At 41.9% G+C, this 12,920-nt stretch overlaps 1 protein-coding gene across 7 annotated transcripts in view; it reads right to left on the reverse strand.

Moving 5' to 3' along the window:
* Positions 1 to 12,920, reverse strand: part of LOC128756728 (uncharacterized) — an 86,355-nt gene that overhangs the window by 47,372 nt on the left and 26,063 nt on the right. For all 7 annotated transcript variants that reach the window (XM_053861295.1, XM_053861294.1, XM_053861296.1 and 4 more), the window contains 2 exons: positions 10,719 to 10,883; positions 5,951 to 6,016 (listed from right to left, as the gene is read on the reverse strand). The gene's annotated coding sequence lies outside the window, so the exon portion shown is untranslated. The remainder of the gene's footprint in view (positions 1 to 5,950; positions 6,017 to 10,718; positions 10,884 to 12,920) is intronic.

The following is a 12,920-nucleotide window of genomic DNA, read 5'->3' on the forward strand; positions in this document are numbered from 1 at the left end:
TTTTAATTTGGCAGTTATTGACTGGTATGAAACTAGTAGCTTCCATGGCTTTATTTTATCATTATGGGATTATTAAAAACACCCTAACACTTGCAACCCAACACCTGCCCAAATTAAAATGTTTTCTATGAAGACGTGAAGAGAACAACTTTGTCTCCACACCACATGAGCTGTTCCCTTGATGTACTCATTTCTAATCTCGTCCCTCCAGGCATGACAGTTGTGAGTCCTGCCATCATGGCACAACTCACAACTGTCCTTGAAAGCTCCTCTTCCACTCTACCTGCCACTCTTCTGTCACAGATCACCCCTGCCTGCACTTGCCTCTCCTGATCTCTGTCCATTACTCTGTATTTCTGACACCAAATTACTGAACTCATCTGTTTTCATTACATCTACTCTCTCTTCTTCAATATTCCAGTTGCCTCCCAGTCATGAACACATGTATTGTGCCTTGCATTTCACTTCCAGGTTATCCTCCACCTCCTCTTTACCACCTGTTGCTTTCTCTAGTCGATGGAACATTTGGAAATCACATTCCATATTTATCTCCATGTTTACAAATCTGGAACTTCATAATGTTTTGCACTAATACACTTGACAGTACCTGACAGTACCAATCCATCCATTTTTTTCATTTGCAGGGAATCAATTGTCAAACATCTTTTCCACTGTGCCTCTAGAGCTTTGACTGAGTAATATAGAACAATTTCACACTGACCAGGGTTACATCACAGCCCAGAAAAGTGAGCTTAGTCAGGATAAGAGCAGATTTTTTAAATGCATCTAAACAGCTTAAGACACACCGGGCGGCCTGTGCCTGCATTAGCCACTGCTAAGATACACTTCAGGAGGAGTCATTTACGGTACAATCTACATTACATAAAATACTACACAGACAATATTTGAGTAACTGTGCGTTGGTGCTTGTGTCTTTGTTGTGAATAAACAACCCTGATGTTGGTTGTAGGTCCAGATCTAGGTGGTTCGCACAAGAAGATTAAAGGATGTGATTTATGATGACTGCTCTCCACTATGATGACCACTCCAGGAAGGTGTTGGTGTGTTGACTGCGGATAAGTTTATAATATTACAAGTGGAATATAGCCAGGTCTGCGCAAGCCCTCGTCACGGAGGTGACGTTATCCAATTATTCCATTCACTGCACTGTATGTTGAATGTACATCATCAAACTGGATCCAGTGGCATGAAAATATGGCAACTATAGACCTAGAGTGCCCAAGACTTTTTCAGATCCACGAGGAAGTGTGTCTCTATTAAATCTTCATCAGCAAGCTGAAGGTCTGATGGGGCTGCAAACGTCCCTTTTTGGCAACCATAACGTCATTGTACCAGACTACATCCTGCTGAGTAGAACCATTGTTTCCTGGGGAAAAATATCTCAACCCTACTGGTACCAGTCCTAGATGAAATCCACCTCCCAGGCGACAAAATTGTGTTCACGTCACACATATTTGAGCTAAAGAAACTTGGACCTGGGACAGAGTGTATAGTACGAAAAACCCTTATGACCTTTCCAGGCCAGAGTGAACATCTCTGTGACTAGTTCTTGGTCTAAATATCATGGAAGCGGCAGAGAAATAAATAAAACTATCACCATTGCACTTAGGAACCAGTGGCACCTCTTCGGCACTCGGTGACTCTTACAGTACCTCAACATAGCTGAGCTTAGATGTGTGTTTAAGATAGTGTATGTCTGTTACTATTATGAGGGCGAAACGACGGGCAAATAATTGAAACTGTATCACCTGCTATTTTTTTGTTAGCTCTGATCTCAATGTAGCACTAGTGAAACATTACACATTGTCAAATTTAAAAGATCACCAACTACAGTAAACTTGCATGATTCCTACAGGCAAATGCATTATTTCCTTTTGAAACTACTTCCATGGGAGGCATGTGTAAATTAGCAGGAGGCATAATTCAGTTTCCAATGAGAGCCAAAACACTTGTGTGGGCTCGCTTGGACCACCGCAGACCCCCAGGAAACAGGACTGACCTCCTGGCGTCAGTCAACCCACACGCTGTCCTCACACAGCCAGAAACAGCTAATGTCATTAAGGGCCTGTTTGCGGTCAACAGCTCTGTGATAGAGACATGGAAGTATCGCAGCTGAATGAATGTAGGAAGTCTATTAGTTTGCCCAGATGGTCCACAGAAGTCCAGCTTGCGTGTGCTCCTTCACCCCCGCTCACCTCCCCAGCCACTGTGATGCTCAGATGCAAACATAGAGGCGCTGATACACACGCTTAATGACACTGCCTCTGAGTGAACCCTCTGACAGGCGGATGACTAGCAGCAGACAGAAGTGTGTCTATGTCCCAGCGTCTGCACGAACAGAGAATTCTTCACAGAGCTGATGCACTAGAAAGCCAGGCTTAGGCACTAACAAGGTTAAACCCCTGAAAAAGAGTGACTTTTTAAATCATGGAGATTTGTGTTTCTGTGGGGTGTAATTAGTTTTGCTGCAGGGGGGGAGGGTGGGTGGACGAAGGGTCGGGATGCTGGCGAGAAGCAGCGACAGTGGGGTGCATTGTGGAGTCCGGCGGATTCAGCGAGCTAAATCTGATTATCAGCTCGTGTCAGAAGCCAGGCTCAGATGCAGCTTAGTGTTCAGAGCAACTTTCTTTTTTTCGATGGAGAGACAATGAGCCTGTTTGGCAGCCCACGCAGCCCCAGAGGGCCTGTCAACTCTTTGAATGCCCCACATCCCAAAACAACGCTTTACCACACAACGACGCACAGATTGACACCACTCCAAATTTCATGCAGGAGTGAAAGGAAGTGTTCTGACCCTTTACTTTTAGGAAACAACACAGTCACACTCATGGAGGTTATGCACTGACATCCAGCACTGACATGGGGATCAACAGTGTCAAACTCATGGTAAACAGGGAATTAGCAGGTTCATGACACAGTGGTGAAGACTAACGAAGAAATGCCAAAAGACGACGAGGGCTGAACAAGCTTCTGACATGTATGTTATTTGAACGAGAAAGGAAGACAGACCTGCGTCAAGCAACTCATTTCCATACAGTACATAAAGCGATTTTCACCCAAAACGTATTTTATCAACATGATTGCAGACTTTCTTTCATATGATAAATCTCTGATTCAAATTCAAATAAGCACAACGCGACAATAAGTGACTCTAACATTCCAGAAGTCACACAACCCAGCAGAAGAAAGCAAGATGCTTGGTCGAGCTGGTGCTCTGGTGTGGGCCAGACAGCAACTGGCTGTGTGGAGTCTACAGCAGTGATTCTTAACCATTAGGTCCGGGCCCCATGGTTAGGCCGCGAGCTCCTCCTAAAGGGCCGCTAAAATTTTTTTTTTGTTTCACACCTTTGAGTCGTGAGGGCCGCGAGATGCTAAGTTTTAATACATTAGACACATATGATGGCAGTAGTGTGTCACTGAATTGACTTGACAGCTGCAAATCTGTGATAGTTAACAACTATGGAGAAGATCTTGAAAAGAAAAAATGATAAAGAAAGTGATGTCGTACCCCCAACAGTAAAAACTGTTCATGAAAGCACCTGTTGAAGCAGTTTTGAAAATGTATGGCGATACTTTCATTTCGACTTTATTTATATTTTATTTTGAGTTTAAATTAAATATATTATTTTTACTTTAAGATATTAAGACATGGTATTATAATATTTATTTTTCTCATTTGTTTTCTTTTTTTTAATTTGATGAATATGACTTGCACCTGGTTCTGCTGCTGGTTGGACTTTTCGATGACAAATAAATATCTTTGCAGTGATCACATGGTTTCATGTCATTTCACAAGGTTTTGGTTTGTTTACGTGTAAGTAGATTAAATATGGTATTGATCACAAATGAATTTGTTCACAAAAAATTTGTTCTGCGAAAGGTGGGCCCTGAGATCCAAAAGGTTAAGAACCCCTGGTCTACAGGATCCAGATCATGATCCCGAACACCTCCATGATTCCTCCACCCATCATCAATGAAAGAGAACATTTTGAATTGTTTTGCTAAGAGACAGATAAAACACAGTCACGAGGACATGCAGTGAAGGGGTTAGTCCAATAAAATAAGCAGGACCACTGAAACACTCCAGAAGCGATCGTCATCTACTGTAGAAGTGTAGTTCTGTCCCCATAAAGGCAAGGAAATATCACTGTTTCACACCAACTGAAGCAAATGAATCATTGGGTCCTGATTATGGGATCACAGGCGGCCAGTCAAACTGAGTTTCCTCAAGAATCAGTCGCAGCCTCTTTGGAATTAAGAATGTCTCGGGACCCCTCGGGCATCAGTGGCGGGTAGATAAAAGGCCCAATATTTTACAGTTGAAAATGAATGCATGGAAAATGTGGAAACAAAGCAGAAGAGTATAATGACTATGCCAACAACATTTGAACCTCTTCTAAAAGGGCTGGCATTAAGGTGGAAATGCTTGTTGTGTTTGAGCACCTGTGCATTCTGACCCATTGCTGCGGGTGTCCCGGGGCGACGGTGCCAGAGTCCTGACATGTACATAAAGCAAGTCGCTGGGTCAACAGCCTCTCGTGGACGGTTGTGTGTTTAGATAGGGGACACCGTTTTTGTAAAGCAACAGTAGCAACTTTACCATCCCACTGCTCCAGTGATTTATAAGAAATTGCAGTAAAGACACTTAGAAGAAAGACACTGATGCCCGGACGGCTGAACTGTTGAATGCAGAAGTGCTGAAGGCGGTCCAAAATGTAAATGAGGCTGTAAGGACCAGCCAGGGTCTTTGTCTGAAAACTTTACTTGTTTGTTTAACCAGAGGCCAAGATAGGAAACCAGCCCACACAATTCTGCTGTCGCCACGGCAACCCCACTGTTAACCGGGGCCTACACACTGACAGACTTAAGAAAGAAGGTTGAGTATGGGGAGAGACAAAAGAGAGTGTGTCTGTGTGTTTTATTGTGAAAATATCTTCAAATCTGATGCATCCGCTTACTTTATAGGCTTCATTAAACACGTAATTTCAATGGGTTACAGATGTCTAAATGTCAAAACAATGTGTAAAACAATGTCTAAAATCTCATGTAGTTCAGAGAGGGAAACATGTTTAGGGAGTCATGTTTTGGTGTATACGACAAGAAAGTTTTTGAACTTTGAAGATGTCTGTCAAATAAAAATGGCAAAGTGCAAGTTTAAGTATGAACATTTAGATTCTTCAATTGTAAATTGTGTTTCTAAGTGATAAGATGATAACAATATGGAATCGCAGGAGTTCTATTGTGAGAGACAAAAATATATATTTTCATTTTTATTTCCACATGCATCTGCTTACATGGTGCTCCAGGAATGCCATGTAACATCAGCAACAACAAAACAATCTCAAAATGTCAACATTTAGCGTTTGCTGATGCTCAGTTGTCCATAATAATTATAAATACTGACAACTTTACATAAACCACCAATAAATGGATTCAACAAATCTGATGCATCCTCTTATTTTATAGACTTTCCAATGTAAAGAGCATGACAGACTACAACAGACAGAACTATGACATTGTTATCAATTGCACAGTTTAAATTTGTGCCATATTATTGTTAAAACAGCATACATTTGTTGTTTTAAAAATTGCTTTAAATAACTGATAATCTGACGGTTTTAACTGGGATACGTCGTCGAGCCATCTCCATTCTTTGTAATGTTCATCATTTTGAACCTCAGTCGTTCAAAAGTTCAGAATTGCATCCACGTTACTAAGATGCAATTTTGTCCCAACTGTTATCTAATTCACTAGAAGCAACAGTTTCTAAAATAGCTTCAGACAGCCCACTTCCTGAACAGAAAGTGACCATATAATGACTTTATTGTGTGATGATTGATAGCGGCAGACTGGACAATAAGAAGAAGAATAACTGAACTTAAGTGGCTTTTAAAAAGCCACACAAAAAATAGCCTGCACAGGGACTCACCGTATTGTGACTGCGCCCTCTTTCCCACAAAATGGCCTTAGTGACAAGGAGGACATCCGTCGGTCTCTGCAAAGACACAGGAAACACATTCTGACAACCGTGAGCAGGCGAAACAACATGTCCACACTCGTGCAGGGAGATCAATCAAAATTAGATGGCGATTTGTCAATTAAAGTGGTTCGGAAATGGTTTAAGTGACTCTGTGAAAACAATGACTGGGTGAAACAATTGTGGAGTCATGCTGTCATAGCTGAAACTCAGACTAGTACATTATTGGCAAATCTGTCATGATTTTTGGTCTGCTGTAACACACAAGCGCAAGAATGGGAGAATAAAGACTGAAGAGAGAGTGATGGAGTCTGCTCTCCCACGCCAACACTTAGTGCCATCTGTTTAGTTTCGCAAACTGCTGTTTCTTCACGTATCATTTATTCAACTTCCTATGGTCAGTTTAACCCACAGAGCAGGGGGCACCATGTTAACTCATCCATCACTGGTGACACCTCACCAGCAGTCACCGGAGTTGCTCATCCATCTCTCTTTGCACCTGATGGCAGCTCCCAGAATGCTTAGGTCTGCCCAAGAATCGATCCCCTCCAGGGTGCGAGAGAGGAAACCCTCCAAAGATTCACCTCTTATTGAAGGTCTGTAACCTCAAAGGGGAGGGGGGGCGATGGGTGAAGGGTCCTGCTGGGGCGGCAGGGCAAAGGTGCTTAATGTGCACACACGTGCGTTCCTAGTTCCATTCGCATGCTAGTGTGAATTAGATAGCTTAGTTCCAAACAATCTTTCCATGCCATCATGGAAGGCAAGAAGGCAGCATTGTCTTGCTTCAAACTGCTACAGCAGAGACTTGTGCCTCATTTCATGCATTACCCAAGAAACAAGTTTGCCAGCATTGACAGGTGCCTTTATTATTATCAATTACTGAACGACTGGAGCACATCGTCGGAGTGGTCGAAGCTCAACAGACCTCCTTGATGATAACACCATGGATGTAAAGTCAAGCCCAGGGTCAGTGCATCAAGTGGTTGATAGCAGTCATATTTAAGAGAATGCTTTACGTAACTCTCAGAGAAGAGGTTGACCAGTGAGAATTGAGAATTGCCGACAAAAAACAGGTCAAATCTAATCCTTGCAGGCTATTTACAGCTCAAAATGGATGGAAGCATATGTGTGCCATCAGAATAGTTAAATACAAAAGTTTGAATTTTCAAAGGTGGATTTTTAAAATAGTTGAATTCAATAATTCATTTTTATGTTGTAACTGTTTGTAACTGTTATGAATAACTGAATTCAATGATTCTTATAATTCGAAATAATTCAGTAATTTTTTTTTCAGCTGAATTGCACAATTCAAGTTGACTTTGTAAATCCATTTTCTTTATTTGATTTTTCATTTTTTAATTCAACACTTCTTTGATTCACATTCTTTCAAATTCACTATAAAAACATTTGCTATAATTGTGTCATCAGACAACAACCGAGGAGTACTGAGCCACTTCGCACTGATGATCATGTGACACCCTTCACATGTGGCTCATGACAGGAAGGCACAGTGTCAGGGACTTTTCATAGACAGGTAGACTGCAGCTCCTTCAGAGCTGGGGTACAGTAGGAGCTCCGTTGCATGCATCATTTTAGACAAAATATCATAATAGCATTTGTTTTGTCACGTCTGCTATTTACATGTTTAATATATTGCTTGAATAGCACCTGAGAAAGCTTTAATCAAAATAGGCTCCGGACGAATTGTAATCAATTTTATTCGTCCAAGAAAGGAGACACAAAAGTCAAAGGATAAATAAATGGCCCTGTTGAGCTTTTGATGTCAGAATTTAACCCTTCAACGCAAACAAATGCCCTAATCGGATACAGTCTAGCTAAAGTGATTGCTGGCCCTATTTTCCGTGTTCATTCAGATGATGAGATTAAGGAGATTCCCAGCAGATGGGTTTTCTATTTGATTTCTCCTTTTTCCATTGAAATGTCAGCTGTAGGTGCTTCCTGAGGGCGTGGGCAGTCAGGACATCAGCAAATGGGAGGGGCTGTAGTGCCACTGGGCGCCAGCAGGGGGGAACGCAGCGGAACACAGTCTGCCTCATCAATAACTAGAAGGTGGACAGAGTCAGATCAAATTACCAATTTGGAGCTAATCGCCAAAGTGCTCATGGTCTTTGCTTGATCCTTTCTCCCACTCTGCTTTGCTCCCGTGACTTCTGCCTCCATCTGCTTGTCTTTCTCAGGGGAGTCCTTCTGTCTCTGCGCTCCATGTTTCATTAATTCACTTTCACCTGATTACTCTCAGTCGCCACTCCCGCCACATTAATAGACATTTAATCAGTCTGAAATGGACACAACAGTGAAAGAGAGGGAGCTAAATGGAGAGAGTGTCCACCCAAAGATATATCAACTTCATTTCACCCTTAGGTATCTCCATTGAACCCAATACTAAATAGCAGGATTCAATCAACCATTGAAATTTGGGAACGATTTTATTCAAAAATGGCCTTCAACAGACCAAAACAGAGACGGAAAAAGGAGCAGACCTATCCACAAATCCTTGCACAGTAAGAGTCTCATGAGAAAGTTCTTCTATCGATACCGTGGTCTGCCTTCAAGCCTGACGTATGACACATACTTTTAACCATCATATACTGATATATAGTGGTTAAAACAGAGGCCGATGTTGCATGACTTTTGGACTCTGTTTTTACCATGACAATGTACCAAAGGTTTGGCCCCTAGCATGATAGAGAGATTGAGTTTGACACCCCAGCACCAGATGGTTGGGATGCCCAATAAGACTAGCTGGCTCCATTAGCATAATTACCTCATATTTGTATTTGGTGAAACTCAATATGTTTTTTCCCAAGTCCTAGAGCTCCAATTCAAAATGTCCACACACTGCATTTTATTAAGTTTCACCAAATTTGTGATGACTGTATCCTTCCGCTTCCTGGCTCTTGCCCCACTGCACCCTGCACCAACGTTCACTCAGAAAAATCCAGTTCAGTGCAGAAAAATTAATGCACCAGGTGAGACCGGCATCAGCATCCTCAATTCTTCCACATTAAAAGAGGCATTATTAGTACACCCATGAAAAGTCATGATGTCAAATATGGCTTTATAGAACATGTTATGAATGTTCATAATCATGTGTGGTAACAAGGTTTGTAAAGTATTAAAAGTTTGGACTTACTCACGACTCACAAACCCTAACCCTTATAATACTTAACTTAAACATTGTTAAACGTTGTCATGCATGATTATGGATGTTTGTAACGTCTTCTATAAGGTCGCATAAATGTATGATAATGTCTTATGAATTAACTAATAATACATTATATTATTAGTTCTAATATAATGTATTATTATAATGTAACTACTCTTTCCGTCGAGAAGCCAGAATGAGCCCAGTTTCTAAGTTCAGGATGTACGTGCTGTCCTGACAATGTATTTCCGTGTTATCATTTAATTAATTCATTTATTTTTCATATCAATTTTTGAGATCAGATTCGTCCGAGTTAGTAATTATCACAGTCAGAATGACCTCAGAAGCATGGTCCAATCTGTTGTTTGACATAAAATTTGAAGTTGTGTTTTCACTCAAATGTCAAAATGCCAATATCTGACAAGATGGTGAATTAGATCTGACCAAAGGATGATGAATCTATGTCTTGGCCGTGCACCTGTGCTCTAAAAGGGGACCACAGAAACAACATAGTCACAGAGAGGCAATAGGTGGCATGCACTTACATTCGGGTCATTCATGTGACGGATATCGAAACATTTCTGCAAACAATAACTTGAGTAATGGGTAAAGTTGGAGCCATGTGTTTAATGGTTGAAGGTGATCAGGTAATTGCCTAAAGATGAACAATTCATTTTAATGTTGCCTTTAATTGGATATTGTGATAAAAAAACATTTGAGCAACAAAAGGGGGGCACACTTTCTAAAACTAACAAAAACGTGAAGCTGCACACAACAGGAGCCCGGCGACGCAACGCAACACAACAGATCCAAGAGGATCCAGTTCAGAAAAACAATCAAGCAAATGGCCGAGCTATCAGTGGCACACAAAGGCCAGGGTGACCACCTCAGCAGGGCTGTGGTCAGGTTAGAGCTAGACACACAGGAGAGGAGCAGGCGGCGTGAGGGAGAGAAAGCCTGAGGTCAGCTATAATGAGCCATGAATGTGAGCATCCCACCAATCCTGTTTAATGGGTTTCATCCCTGGAAAGGTTTCTGCGCTGCTTTCCACCGGTGTTTGTGTGTGTTCATGTTGGGCTTCGGGTCAGGGGACTGCAAGGATCCTGTGACCCTGAAATGAGCACTGGGAGTCAGTAGGGACCCCTGCTGGCAAAACAGAGCTCCTTTTATTCTTTAATCTGCAGGCACGGGGGATCAATATGGCAACTATTGGTGCCGGGATTGCGCATGCAGGAGTAAGCAGCGCACCATTTCGGATCTCCCAGAGGGGGTTGGCGCACCCCGACAAAAGCGCAGCCCAATGCAACCGGCCGCCACAATGACCAGTGGGACAGTGGCACACCAGTGGCAAACCTACTTAACATTCATTAGTGTCAAAGAGGTGGACAGATGCTGCAGCTCGTATGGATCTTCTCTCTTATGTTCTCTACATGAGGCTCATTCAACAGCAGTTGACGTGTCTTTCACTCACAATATTGCAGTGGTGGGCGGTGGCGGCAGTAGACTGCTCCGATAGGGATTACACAGAAGGTGGGTGGGCAAGGATGGACTCACCGCGTGTAAAGTCAGGGAGCCGTCTGGAGGCCAGGTGCTGAGCTGACGTCTCCTCCAAGCTGGGGGTCTCTGAAGACGCTTTAAACCCACATTTCTGGATGACTGGTTCTCCCTGAGATGTTGTGGCGCGGAGTTATCCATGATGCCTTTTGTTTTATAGAGTCCCTGAGAAGAAAATAGCATTTTCGGAGTTGAAGTTTTGGATTCCTCTACCAATGTGACAAAGAAGAGACACTCCTACATTTCCTCCTCAGCGGGAGGCAAAGCAACGCTCGGGGTTGTTAATGATTACCATCAAGCTCAACTAGACTCACTTAAGACACAAATGCTGAGTGCAGGAAAGAGGTTGCATAGTTAGGTATTTCTCTCTCCAAAGAAGAGGCAGAGACACAATATAATAACTAGACGTGTGAAAAGAATGGTTTAAACAATGCAATCAACTCGAGCTCTGACCATCAGCTGACAGAGAAGTCGTGAAATTTAACATTTTGGTGAGCACTGTGGTTACCTCAGTCACCTCAGGAGGTCACGTGGATCACCTACATTCATCTGTCCGACAATGAGCAAAATCACTTGATAATATGAAAAGGATGTCTTTAGACGTAGTCATAACCAGAAATACTATTCATATTCTAAACTATGTGATTGGAGTGTAAATTCTTGTTTTATTGTTGAGTACATGACACAAGTCCATACAGCCGTCCATTAGGCAGTGAGCAGCTCTTCACACTGACAGAGACCAGATCTGGATCAAGACCAGCTGAAAAGAGAAAAGGCTTTGAGCCCAACTCCAGGCACAACAGGGATCAGGTTCTGGGCTGCTGTAGAGATGCATAAATCTCCTGCTGTAATTACATTACAGGTCATATAGTGGCAGGCTCTGGGGAAACAAGGGGCTCTATCAATCCCATGAATTAGAGTGTGTATTGTGTGTGTGCGAGCCATTTTGCCCTAAACAGCCCACTATCTGTATCTCCAAACAAGGCTTGTTATCTAGAGAGTGTCTTGTGCTCGAGTTTCTTCATCTGCAGGAAGTGACTCTTGTGAATACGATCTTGGTGTAATATTAACGAGAAATGTGAGGAAGTGATCCACCAGCGTTTTACCATGACAACCAAACCAAACACTTGTTCTGTCAGCATAACTCGATGATCTCAGCTGTCTTTAACCATTGAGTTTTTCAGACTAATTTATTAATATATTAAACACCCTTTAAACATTTTCATTCATACAGTAGTTTGTTAAAATCTTCGTTGATTATAAGAGAGTTATTATAAACTCTTGACTAACACCGCCAAGAAGGTAATGCATCTTTCGAACTGGAAAAGGTTCCTGAAATGTTTATTTTCAGGGAATGTTCATTAAGGGACTACCGTAGAAACAAATGATTAACCCTTTAGAAGCAAAAGTAGCAAAAATGCAAGATTGCAAGTTGCATTAAAAAAGTTCAGCTGCACATAAGAAGCCTGGTGTAGCTATTGCTTTACACAAGCAGATGTTGGACACCTGTAACTTCAATCTGAGCAACATTTACTGTGCGGGTGTGTTTCTATCAAAGTTTTGCGGTCGCAGAGATGAGGGAGGTAGTACTGTAGTTTCTCAGGAGGAGCATAAGAGAGAAAATTTGACTGACTCCGATCCTGAAGACAATAAACATTTGTAAGAGCAATGTTATACACCATTAAACGGAAGCTTCTTCTCAAACTTTTGAAATAGTTTTCTATGAAAAATTCCTGAAGGGTTAATTTTTGATAGTATTCAAGAATTCCATTTGGATTCAGAAGGCTTTGAAGGTACAGGGCTTCTAACTGCAGCAGCCCGTGTGGCCCATGAAATACAGAACAGGCAAAACAAATGGAAAACTTGACTTCATAAAACAGTGAACAACTGAATCTCTAAAATCCCTTTCAATGCGTCGTTAGTATTCATTCAACATTGTTTGGGTTTTGCTGAAGAAAACTGCTTCTGTACTGACAACTTGGGAATACTGCTAAGCTAACGTCACAGGTGGCCTAGACCTCGCTTTGACCAAACTTAAATTCCCTGTATAAAGACTTCTCCATGATCCAAAAGTTGTTCTACTGATTTGATTGTGTGATGCGTTTTTGTAAAGCCATGTGTAATGAGCTCTTTTGAACAAGCCTGTGCTATTTGAGTGCATCTCTTTTTTTCCTTTAATAAAACTATTATCTGGTAAGTGTT

This window comes from Synchiropus splendidus, chromosome 4 (assembly GCF_027744825.2).
Source record: "Synchiropus splendidus isolate RoL2022-P1 chromosome 4, RoL_Sspl_1.0, whole genome shotgun sequence".
Taxonomy (NCBI): Eukaryota; Metazoa; Chordata; class Actinopteri; order Syngnathiformes; family Callionymidae; genus Synchiropus; species Synchiropus splendidus.